Source organism: Dicentrarchus labrax, unplaced genomic scaffold (assembly GCF_905237075.1).
Source record: "Dicentrarchus labrax unplaced genomic scaffold, dlabrax2021, whole genome shotgun sequence".
Lineage (NCBI taxonomy): Eukaryota > Metazoa > Chordata > Actinopteri > Moronidae > Dicentrarchus > Dicentrarchus labrax.
Genome location: NW_026136703.1, coordinates 4,751,565 through 4,764,963, shown reverse-complemented (window position 1 = coordinate 4,764,963; position 13,399 = coordinate 4,751,565). Strand labels below are relative to the sequence as shown.

The 13,399-nt window shown below is 35.6% G+C and overlaps 1 protein-coding gene across 2 annotated transcripts in view; it reads left to right on the top strand.

Annotated features, from left to right (window-relative positions):
- Positions 1–13,399, top strand: part of LOC127359589 (interferon-inducible GTPase 5-like) — a 113,341-nt gene that overhangs the window by 9,763 nt on the left and 90,179 nt on the right. Inside the window, exon 1 of one of the 2 annotated variants that reach the window (XM_051393533.1) lies at positions 1,572–1,611. The exons of the other annotated variant lie outside the window; for it this stretch is intronic. The gene's annotated coding sequence lies outside the window, so the exon portion shown is untranslated. Of the gene's footprint in view, positions 1–1,571; positions 1,612–13,399 lie in introns of those variants that run through there. 2 annotated transcript variants of the gene reach the window in all.

The following is a 13,399-nucleotide window of genomic DNA, read 5'->3' as shown; positions in this document are numbered from 1 at the left end:
ACTCGGTGCAGCTGTACCACTTCCTGGGCTTTCTGTTGCTGTTGATGTAGCTTTGATGGTTGGAGTTGTCTCAAAATACATAGTCAGGTTTGGTCTTGATAGCTTGTCACTGAAGAGTCTAGCTGGTAGCACAGGTGTGCCATTGGAGGATCTGACAGCTGCTATCCGTTTACCAATGGCTGTAAAAAAAATAACCCCATTTCTTATCATGAAGCTGCTTTCTCAATGTGTAAGCACAGCTGCATCAACAGCAGCAGAGGAAGGGTCCGGATTCATTCCAGTATTTGGAATCTTAGCAGCAGTGACCCTCTCTTTGATCACAACCAACAGAACTCTGAATAGTTTCCTCAACATGTTTGCTGAGGATGCACACACAGTGTTTAAAAGGGACCTGGGTCTGAAGACCTCAGTGTGATATTGTGATAGTTTAATGTAATGAAGCCTGTGAGCTAGTTCAGGCAGTCAACTCGAGCTGTGCTGCTATATACACATGACATGCCTCACTCCATAATCACTAACCAAGCGCGCCCTTCCAATCTGGCGGTCTATTTAAACTGCACAGTTTCCCAGCCCTCCCTCTGCTCTTTCAATGCCGCTGTTGCCCTGCATCCGTATTGCTTCTGCTGCTCTGTAAGCCCCACCATTATCCCAGCATCCACCTGTAGGCTCCGGCTAGGGGTTTAAGGTATTTGCTCATCACTCCCCAATATCTCTATGTAAACATATCTGCGGGGAATGATGAGGTCGGAGCCTAGACGCCAAAATCTAAATATGCTATACTGCTGTAATAAACATTACTTTCTAAATAAAATTTCAAACGTGAGTTGTCTGACTGAACTGGTTTTAGTTGTTGTACATTACAATACACTGAAACTGTTGTCATTCAATGAAACAGGTATTGCTCATTAAAGAGATAAGACAAATGTGTCTACATGAAATAAATATTCTGTAATTAGTAATAAACTGCATCTTTTACTGCATGTAGTTGCTTGTTCACAGTGTACTGTGTATGTGATCATTTTAATACAGGAGTCTAGACCTGCTATATATAAAAATTTGATTTGATTTGATTAAAAAAGATTTGCGTTGTACGAATCTAGATTATTGGCTTGAGCTGTAACTGAGAAATAGTTGTATCAATTCATCTATTTCTTTAAATTAAGCAGATGAGTGTTTGGTCTAGAAAAGATCTGAAACTAGTGACAAAGCAGCAGGAGCTGGAAGGCACACTGTTATTGTAACCATACAAAAGACACAGGGTGAGAAAAAATACAAAGCAAAAATAAAATTATAGAAATGGAAAAAAATGATTTTCATTCTTATGCAAGTCTCAAACTATCCATCATACATCAACATTGTTTAGGCTATATGTAAGTCTGAACCCATCATCAGCAAACGTATGGGTGCCATTTACCTGATATATCTAAAAGGGATAAAACTGGTGGCTCAAAAGAAGACCAGTCTTTATTCAGAGTCAGGTCATTTGCATAACCTGTATTAAAATCATTTCCTTGCAGAAGCTTCCTATACAGACACATAGACACCTAGTGCTTTTTAGGGCTATAGGGTGATCTGCTCTTCTCTCATCTGTTTCTACATTCAGACTTCAGGGTGAGTAGCCTCTAACATTCAGCAAAGTCTACTTTTTATTTCAATGAAACATAAGAGGAAGCTGCTTCTCTCTGTCTAAAACAGATCTTCTATATTAAGATATAGAAGATCCACTAAACTTGTAATATTACAATATTACTGATCGGGTGTTTGAGGTTATGCTGCATCATAGTGTGATATTTTAAAGGAAGAGTGGACAGACATTTAGTCCTTTTTAAAGATGTAGTGTATGTTATAGGGTATTCATGACTGCTGCATAGCAGTGATCAACTACACCCAAAAAGTAATCAACAATTCAGTTATCAATTCTCATCAAAAAGCTCTCAACCAGTGAAGGGTTAACTAATGTAGATGGGCGCAAACTGAGGCTAGGTGAGGCTCGACTGGCTCTGTAGTGAAATTCCTAACATTGTGGTATGCGTATTGGTATTTTTAGTTAATGAACACATTTGAGTAGTTCTTCCACCACTGATTCCTATTTTTCATGTTAGACATATCACAGGAACAACACTTGTATGCATTTCACTCTTTGCTCTCTGTCGGCGTCAACACTTGATATATAATAGAGACTGTATAGCATGTTAGAGATAAAATCAATATTTCCTTTCCTGATATAGACATAACTGAACCAGTCTTTATTCAGATTCTGGTTGTTTTGCATAACCTGTTTAAAATCATTTCCTGGAAGAAGCTCCCTGTACAGACACATAACCACCTGTAATCTTATATTGCATAGGGCAATAAGCAACATTTATGCCTCTGTTCTGCTGCTTTATGGCTTTAACTCATTTTATTCTTTTTGTTGTTAATTGTTCTGTTTTATACTAAAGCATTTGTTACTGTGTTTTGAAATGTGCTATATAAATAATGTGTATTATTATTATCATTAATATTTAGTACCAGTACAAGGTAGAGAAATAATAGTTCTTTAGGGGACAAGGTGCAGTCTGAACAGTTTCAGCACTTTGGCTTTCTTTACTTAGAGGAAATTGTATCCTGTTTTCCTCTACCATAAGAAGAATAGGAGCAGTGCTGACTTTTAACTAACTGCAGCGTCAGACTGTGGTCAGGGGTATGATATCAAAGAGATACTTTCTGGCCCAGGGGCATGCGAGGGTCACACTTTTGACTGACGTCATTGGTAATGTTACATATACATTTTTCAAAAAGGGGCCACCCAGGCTCACAATACACAAGTTTGTGGAGTGCAATAAGTGAGGAGACAAGAGACGGAGATGCGTCGAGTCAGCTTTACTCTCCACGTCAATATCATAACACACTGTACGGTCAGTGAGGTCAGAAACTTCTACACTACATTAACCCGGAACCGGCATCCCCTCACACCTCTCCCTTAAAGGTACAGTACCCTGGTGAATGTCTCTTTCAATCTTACTTGTGGGTCACCACAAGTTCTTATAATAACCAAATAACTGAGAAAATGAAAGAAATATGATCAAAATTTTGAGAGAGGTAACATTTGCATAAGCAACATGGGTGGGAATGGACAAAATACATAATACATATTAAGGTATGTTAGGATAAACTGACTTGTTAAAAAATGAATTACTAATGAATCCCATATACTGTAAGACAGAGGTCATTCACTTACTCTGCATGTTTCTTGTAAACCAGCACTTTTCGTGAAAGTCAGCTGCACTTATAATATGACTGCTGCATAGCAGTCATAAGCTACTCCCAAAAAGTAATTGACTCATCAATTATTCATTGGAGATATAGCATATTTTTTTCGCCCAATAACAATGATCAATTCTCGTTAATGTCTCAACACAACCAATGAAGGGTTAACTGTTCTTTCCAGTCGAGGCTCAGTTCATCTCAAATGACCCTGTAACCCAGTAGATAAATAGACACTATAAGTTTGGTTATATTTTCATTCTTACTTTGTGTTCGCTAAACAATGTGTCAATCAAAGTAAGGTTGCTTGGCCTTGACTCTTACTGGCTGTATTAGTCAATACAGACATCTGATTGGAGAAGGGAATTAAGTCCCACCCCTCCAGGTTGAGGTTCGGCAGCTCAGTCAGCCAGCCGTAACTTCGATCTCCGTGGTCAAATCAGCCGCACGTAAATTTCGACTGTGCGATTATTCTCAGCATTACGGTAAATGCGAAGAAACAGCGTATTCATTTCCGGTTTTCAAAATAAAGGTATTATGAACATTAAGCTATAATTCGAACCTACATTTAAAATAAAATATGTTGCATTAAAGTTTTCCATGCGCCCATGATGAATAAAAAACACCTCGTATCGAGTATCTTTACTGCGCAGTGGAGACATGTCAAAATAAAAATCCCATATTTATGCCTCCAGAGATTGCATATTTGACCATATTTGAGGTACTGTAAAAACATATTGCTCAATATTTCCTGGCTAAGGATGGTATATCTGACTTCTGCACATCTAAGACTACACAAACACTCAACATCAAGCACTTTTACTGCAGCAATTTGGAGAAATTTAAGAACAAAATTCCATATGTGTACCTCCAAGTGGCATATTTGACCATATTTGAGCTACTGTAAAATAATTTTGCTCAATATTTCCTGGATATGGATGGTATATCTGACTTCTGCACATATAAGACTACACACATACTCAATATCATGCATTTTTACTCTACCAATTTGGAGAAATTCAACAATTAAAGTCCTTATGTTTACCTCGAAGTGGCACATTTGATCATATTTGAGCTACTGTAAAAACATATTGCTCAATATTTCCTGGCTAAGGATGGTATATCTGAGTTCTGCACATCTAAGACTACAGACACACTCAATATCAAGGACTTTTACTGCAGCAATTTGGAGAAATTTAAGAACAAAAGTCCATATTTGTGCCTCTAAGTGGCATATTTCACCATATTTGAGCTACTGTAAAAACATATTCTTCAATATTTCATGGCTAAGGATGGTATATCTGACTTCTACACATCTAAGACTACACACATACTCAATATCAAGCACATTTACTGCAGCAATTTGGAGAAATTCAACAATAAAAGTCCTTATTTTTACCTCCAAGTGGCACATTTGACCATATTTGAGCTACTGTGAAAACATATTAATCAATATTTCCTGGTTAAGGATGGTATATCTCACTTCTGCACATCTAAGACTACACACACACTCAATATCAAGCACTTTTACTGCAGCAATTTGGAGAAATTCAACAATAAAAGTCTTTATTTGTACCTCCAAGTGGCACATTTGACCACATTTGACATACTGTAAAAACATATTGCTCAATATTTCATGGCTGAAGATGGTATATTTGACTTCTGCACATCTAAGGCTACACACATACTCAATATCAAGCATTTTTACTGCAGCAATTTGGAGAAATCCAACAATAAAAGTCCTTATTTTTACCTCCAAGTGGCATATTTGACCATTTTGAGCTACTGTAAAATAATATTGCTCAATATTTCCTGGCTAAGGATGATATATCTGACTTCTACACATGTAAGACTACACACATACTCAATATCAAGCATTTTTACTGCAGCAATCTGGAGAAATTAAAGAACAAAAGTCCATATTTGTACGTCCTAGTGGCATATTTCACCATATTTGAGCTACTGTAAAATAATTTTGCTCAATATTTCCTGGCTATGGATGGTGTATTTGGCTTCTACACATCTAAAACTGCAGTCACACTCAACATCAAGCATTTTTACTGTACCAATTTGGAGAAATTTAAGAACAAAAGTCCATATTTGTACCTCCCAAGTGACATATTTCACCATATTTGAGCTACTGTAAAAACATATTGCTCAATATTTCCTCGCTCTCCTTGTAGTCTTAGACGTGTAGAAGTCAAATATATCATACATAGTTAGGAATTATTGAGCAATATGTTTTTACAGTACCTCAAATATGGTCAAATACACAATGTCTGGAGCCATAAATATGGGACTTTTATTGTGACATTTCTCCACAGTGGCGCAGTAAAGATACTCGATATGAGGTGTTTTTTATTCATCATGGCCGCATGGAAAACTTTAATGCAACATATTTTTTTTTAAATATAGGTTCGAATTATAGCTGGCTTGACCGCAGTGGCCAGCCGTAACTTCGATCTTCGTGGTCAAATCAGCCGCACGTAAATTTCGACTGTGCGATTATTCTCAGCATTACGGTAAATGCGAAGAAAGAGCGTATTCACTTCCGATTTTCAAAATAAAGGTATTAGGAACATTAAGCTATAATTCGAACCTATATTTAAAATAAAATATGTTGCATTAAAGTTTTCCATGCGGCCATGATGAATAAAAAACACCTCATATCGAGTATCTTTACTGCGCCACTGTGGAGAAATGTCACAATAAAAGTCCCATATTTATGGCTCCAGACATTGTGTATTTGACCATAATTCCTAACTATGTATGATATATTTGACTTCTACACGTCTAAGACTACACACACACTCAATATCAAGCACTTTTACTGCAGCAATTTGGAGAAATTAAACAATAAAAGTCCTTATTTTTACCTCCACGTTGCATATTTCACCATATTTGAGCTACTGTAAAAAAATATTGCTCAATATTTCCTGGCTAAGGATGGTATATTTGATTTCTACACATCTAACACTACACACATACTCAATATCATGCATTTTTACTGCAGCAATTTGGAGAAATTTAAGAACTAAAGTTCATATTTGTACCTCCAAGTGGCATATTTCACCATATTTGAGCTACTGTAAAATAATATTGCTCAATATTTCCTGGCTATGGATGGTATATTTGACTTCTGCACATGTAAGACTACAAGCATATTTAATATCAACCATTTTTACTGCAGCAATCTGGAGAAATTTAAGAACAAATGTCCATATTTGTACCTCCACGTTGCATATTTCACCATATTTGAACTACTGTAAAAGAATATTCTTCAATATTTCCTGGCTACGGATGGTATATTTGACTTCTACACATCTAAGACTACACACATACTCAATATCAAGCACTTTTACTGCCGTAATTTGGAGAAATTCAAAAATAAATGTCCTTTTTTTTACCTCCAAGTGGCACATTTGACCATATTTGAGCTACTGTAAAAACATATTGCTCAATATTTCCTGGCTAAGGATGGTATATCTGAGTTCTGCACATCTAAGACCACACACATACCTAATATCATGCATTTTTACTGCAGCAATCTGGAGAAATTTAAGAACAAAAGTCCATATTTGTACCTCCAAGTAGCATATTTCACCCACATTTGAGCTACTGTAAAAACATATTGCTCAATATTTGAGTGTGTATGTAGTCTTACATGTTTAGAAGTCAAACATACCATCCCTAGCCAGGAAATATTGAGCAAAATTATTTTACAGTAGCTCAAATATAGTGAAATATGCAACGTAGAGGTAAATATATGGACTTTTGTTCTTAAATTTCTCCAGATTGCTGCAGTAAAAATGGTTGATATTGAGTATGTGTGTAGTCTTAGATGTGTATAAGTCAAATATACCATCCTTAGCCAGGAAATATTGAAGAATATTATTTTACAGTAGCTCAAACATGGTGAAATATGCAACGTGGAGGTACAAATATGGACATTTGTTCTTAAAATTCTCCAAATTGCTGCAGTAAAAATGGTTGATATTAAGTATACTTGTAGTCTTAGATGTGCAGAAGTCAGATATACCATCCATAGCAAGGAAATATTGAGCAATATGTTTTTACAGTAGCTCAAATATGGTGAAATATGCCACTTGGAGGTAAAAATATGGACTTTATTTCTTAAATTTCTCCAAATTGGTACAGTGAAAATGCTTGATGTTGAGTGTGACTGCAGTCTTAGATGTGTAGAAGTCAAGTACACCATCCATAGCCATGAAATATTGAGCAATATTATTTTACAGTAGCTCAAATATGGTGAAATATGCCACTAGGACGTACAAATATGGACTTTTGTTCTTTAATTTCTCCAGATTGCTGCAGTAAAAATGCTTGATATTGAGTATGTGTGTAGTCTTACATGTGTAGAAGTCAGATATATTATCCTTAGCCAGGAAATATTGAGCAATATTATTTTACAGTAGCTCAAATATGGTGAAATATGCCCCTTGGAGGTAAAAATAAGGACTTTTATTGTTGAATTTCTCCAAATTGCTGCAGTAAAAATGCTTGATATTGAGTATGTGTGTAGCCTTAGATGTGCAGAAGTCAAATATACCATCTTTAGCCATGAAATATTGAGCAATATGTTTTTACAGTATGTCAAATGTGGTCAAATGTGCCACTTGGAGGTACAAATAAAGACTTTTATTGTTGAATTTCTCAAAATTGCTGCAATAAAAGTGCTTGATATTGAGTGTGTGTGTAGTCTTAGATGTGCAGAAGTGAGATATACCATCCTTAGCCAGGAAATATTGAGCAATATGTTTTTACAGTAGCTCAAATATGGTGAAATATGCCACTTGGGAGGTACAAATAAATTTCTCCAAATTGGTACAGTAAAAATGCTTGATGTTGAGTGTGACTGCAGTTTTAGATGTGTAGAAGTCAAATACACCATCCATAGCCAGGAAATATTGAGCAAAATTATTTTACAGTAGCTCAAATATGGTGAAATATGCCACTAGGATGTACAAATATGGACTTTTGTTCTTTAATTTCTCCAGATTGCTGCGGTAAAAATGGTTGATATTGAGTATGTGTATAGTCTTACATGTGTAGAAGTCAGATATATCATCCTTAGCCAGGAAATATTGAACAATATTATTTTACAGTAGCTCAAATATGGTGAAATATGCCACTTCGAGGTACAAATATGGACTTTAGTTCTTAAATTTCTCCAAATTGGTACAGTACAAATGCTTGATATTGAGTATACCTGTAGTCTTAGATGTGTAGAAGTTAAATATACAATATTTAGCCAGGAAATATTGAGCAACATAATTTTACAGTAGCTCAAATGTGGTCAAATATGCCACTTGGAGGTAAAAATAAGGACTTTTATTGTTGAATTTCTCCAAATTGCTGCAGTAAACGTACTTGATATTGAGTATGTAGGTAGTCTTAGATGTTTAGAAGTCAAATATGTCATCCATAGCAAGGAAATATTGAGCAATATGTTTTTACAGTAGCTCAAATATGGTGTAATATGTCACTTGGAGGTAAACATAAGGAATTTTGTTCTTAAATTTCTCCAAATTGGTACAGTAAAAGTCCTTTATATTGAGTGTGTCTGTAGTCTTAGATGTGCAGAACTCAGATATACCATCCTTAGCCAGGAAATATTGAGCAATATGTTTTTACAGTAGCTCAAATATGATCAAATGTGCCACTTGGAGGTAAAAATAAGGACTTTAATTGTTGAATTTCTCCAAATTGGTACAGTAAAAATGCATGATATTGAGTGTGTGTGTAGTCTTAGATGTGCAGAAGTCAGATATACCATCCATAGCAAGGAAATATTGAGCAATATGTTTTTACAGTAGCTCAAATATGGTGAAATATGTCACTTGGAGATACAAATATGGACGTTTGTTCTTAAATTTATCCAGATTGCTGCAGTAAAAATGCTTGATATTGAGTATGTGTGTATTCTTACATGTGTAGAAGTCAGATATATCATCCTTAGCCAGGAAATATTGAGCAATATTATTTTACAGTAGCTGAAATATGGTGAAATATGCCACTTGGAGGTAAAAATAAGGACATTTATTGTTGAATTTCTCCAGATTGCTGCAGTAAAAATGCTTGATATTGAGTATGTGTGTAGTCTTAGATGTGCGGAAGTCAAATATACCATCTTTAGCCATGAAATATTGAGCAATATGTTTTTACAGTATGTCAAATGTGGTCAAATGTGCCACTTGGAGGTACAAATAAAGACTTTTATTGTTGAATTTCTCCAAATTGCTGCAGTAAAAGTGCTTGATATTGAGTGTGTGTGTAGTCTTAGATGTGTAGAAGTCAAATATACCATCCTTAGCCAGAAAATATTAAACAATATGTTTTTACAGTAGCTCAAATATGGTGAAATATGCCACTCGGGAGGTACAAATATGGACTTTTGTTCTTAAATTTCTCCAAATTGGTACAGTAAAAATGCTTGATGTTGAGTGTGACTGCAGTTTTAGATGTGTAGAAGTCAAATACACCATCCATAGCCAGGAAATATTGAGCAAAATTATTTTACAGTAGCTCAAATATGGTGAAATATGCCACTAGGACGTACAAATATGGACTTTTGTTCTTTAATTTCTCCAGATTGCTGCAGTAAAAATGCTTGATATTGAGTATGTGTGTAGTCTTACATGTATAGAAGTCAGATATATCATCCTTAGCCAGGAAATATTGAGCAATATTATTTTACAGTAGCTCAAATATGGTCAAATATGCCACTTGGAGGTAAAAATAAGGACTTTTATTGTTGGATTTCTCCAAATTGCTGCAGTAAAAATGCTTGATATTGAGTATGTGTGTAGCCTTAGATGTGCAGAAGTCAAATATACCATCTTCAGCCATGAAATATTGAGCAATATGTTTTTACAGTATGTCAAATGTGGTCAAATGTGCCACTTGGAGGTACAAATAAAGACTTTTATTGTTGAATTTCTCCAAATTGCTGCAGTAAAAGTGCTTGATATTGAATGTGTGTGTAGTCTTAGATGTGCAGAAGTGAGATATACCATCCTTAACCAGGAAATATTGATTAATATGTTTTCACAGTAGCTCAAATATGGTCAAATGTGCCACTTGGAGGTAAAAAAAGGACTTTTATTGTTGAATTTCTCCAAATTGCTGCAGTAAATGTGCTTGATATTGAGTATGTGTGTAGTCTTAGATGTGTAGAAGTCAGATATACCATCCTTAGCCATGAAATATTGAAGAATATGTTTTTACAGTAGCTCAAATATGGTGAAATATGCCACTTAGAGGCACAAATATGGACTTTTGTTCTTAAATTTCTCCAAATTGGTACAGTAAAAATGCATGATATTGAGTATGTGTGTAGTTTTACATGTGTAGAAGTCAAATATACCATCTTTAGCCAGGAAATATCGAGCAATAGTATTTTATCGTAGCTCAAATATGGGGAAATATGCCACTTTGAGGTAAACATATGGAATTTTGTTCTTAAAATTTCTCCAAATTGGTACAGTAAAAGTCCTTGATATTGAGTGTGTCTGTAGTCTTAGATGTGCAGAACTCAGATATACCATCCTTAGCCAGGAAATATTGAGCAATATGTTTTTACAGTAGCTCAAATATGATCAAATGTGCCACTTGGAGGTAAACATAAGGACTTTAATTGTTGAATTTCTCCAAATTGGTAGAGTAAAAATGCATGATATTGAGTATGTGTGTAGTCTTAGATGTGCAGAAGTCAGATATACCATCCATATCCAGGAAATATTGAGCAAAATTATTTTACAGTAGCTCAAATATGGTCAAATATGCCACTTGGAGGTACACATATGGAATTTTGTTCTTAAATTTCTCCAAATTGCTGCAGTAAAAGTGCTTGATGTTGAGTGTTTGTGTAGTCTTAGATGTGCAGAAGTCAGATATATCATCCTTGGCCAGGAAATATTGAGCAATATGTTTTTACAGTACCTCAAATATGGTCAAATATGCAATCTCTGGAGGCATAAATATGGGATTTTTATTTTGACATGTCTCCACTGCGCAGTAAAGATACTCGATACGAGGTGTTTTTTATTCATCATGGGCGCATGGAAAACTTTAATGCAACATATTTTATTTTAAATGTAGGTTCGAATTATAGCTTAATGTTCATAATACCTTTATTTTGAAAACCGGAAATGAATACGCTGTTTCTTCGCATTTACCGTAATGCTGAGAATAATCGCACAGTCGAAATTTACGTGCGGCTGATTTGACCACGGAGATCGAAGTTACGGCTGGCTGACTGAGCTGCCGAACCTCAACCTGGAGGGGTGGGACTTAATTCCCTTCTCCAATCAGATGTCTGTATTGACTAATACAGCCAGTAAGAGTCAAGGCCAAGCAACCTTACTTTGATTGACACATTGTTTAGCGAACACAAAGTAAGAATGAAAATATAACCAAACTTATAGTGTCTATTTATCTACTGGGTTACAGGGTCATTTGAGATGAACTGAGCCTCGACTGGAAAGAACAGTTAACCCTTCATTGGTTGTGTTGAGACATTAACGAGAATTGATCATTGTTATTGGGCGAAAAAAATATGCTATATCTCCAATGAATAATTGATGAGTCAATTACTTTTTGGGAGTAGCTTATGACTGCTATGCAGCAGTCATATTATAAGTGCAGCTGACTTTCACGAAAAGTGCTGGTTTACAAGAAACATGCAGAGTAAGTGAATGACCTCTGTCTTACAGTATATGGGATTCATTAGTAATTCATTTTTTAACAAGTCAGTTTATCCTAACATACCTTAATATGTATTATGTATTTTGTCCATTCCCACCCATGTTGCTTATGAAAATGTTACCTCTCTCAAAATTTTGATCATATTTCTTTCATTTTCTCAGTTATTTGGTTATTATAAGAACTTGTGGTGACCCACAAGTAAGACTGAAAGAGACATTCACCAGGGGACTGTACCTTTAAGGGAGAGGTGTGAGGGGATGCCGGTTCCGGGTTAATGTAGTGTAGAAGTTTCTGACCTCACTGACCGTACAGTGTGTTATGATATTGACGTGGAGAGTAAAGCTGACTCGACGCATCTCCGTCTCTTGTCTCCTCACTTATTGCACTCCACAAACTTGTGTATTGTGAGCCTGGGTGGCCCCTTTTTGAAAAATGTATATGTAACATTACCAATGACGTCAGTCAAAAGTGTGACCCTCGCATGCCCCTGGGCCAGAAAGTATCTCTTTGATATCATACCCCTCACCACAGTCTGACGCTGCAGTTAGTTAAAAGTCAGCACTGCTCCTATTCTTCTTATGGTAGAGGAAAACAGGATACAATTTCCTCTAAGTAAAGAAAGCCAAAGTGCTGAAACTGTTCAGACTGCACCTTGTCCCCTAAAGAACTATTATTTCTCTACCTTGTACTGGTACTAAATATTAATGATAATAATAATACACATTATTTATATAGCACATTTCAAAACACAGTAACAAATGCTTTAGTATAAAACAGAACAATTAACAACAAAAAGAATAAAATGAGTTAAAGCCATAAAGCAGCAGAACAGAGGCATAAATGTTGCTTATTGCCCTATGCAATATAAGATTACAGGTGGTTATGTGTCTGTACAGGGAGCTTCTTCCAGGAAATGATTTTAAACAGGTTATGCAAAACAACCAGAATCTGAATAAAGACTGGTTCAGTTATGTCTATATCAGGAAAGGAAATATTGATTTTATCTCTAACATGCTATACAGTCTCTATTATATATCAAGTGTTGACGCCGACAGAGAGCAAAGAGTGAAATGCATACAAGTGTTGTTCCTGTGATATGTCTAACATGAAAAATAGGAATCAGTGGTGGAAGAACTACTCAAATGTGTTCATTAACTAAAAATACCAATACGCATACCACAATGTTAGGAATTTCACTACAGAGCCAGTCGAGCCTCACCTAGCCTCAGTTTGCGCCCATCTACATTAGTTAACCCTTCACTGGTTGAGAGCTTTTTGACGAGAATTGATAACTGAATTGTTGATTACTTTTTGGGTGTAGTTGATCACTTCCATGCAGCAGTCATGAATACCCTATAACATACACTACATCTTTAAAAAGGACTAAATGTCTGTCCACTCTTCCTTTAAAATATCACACTATGAT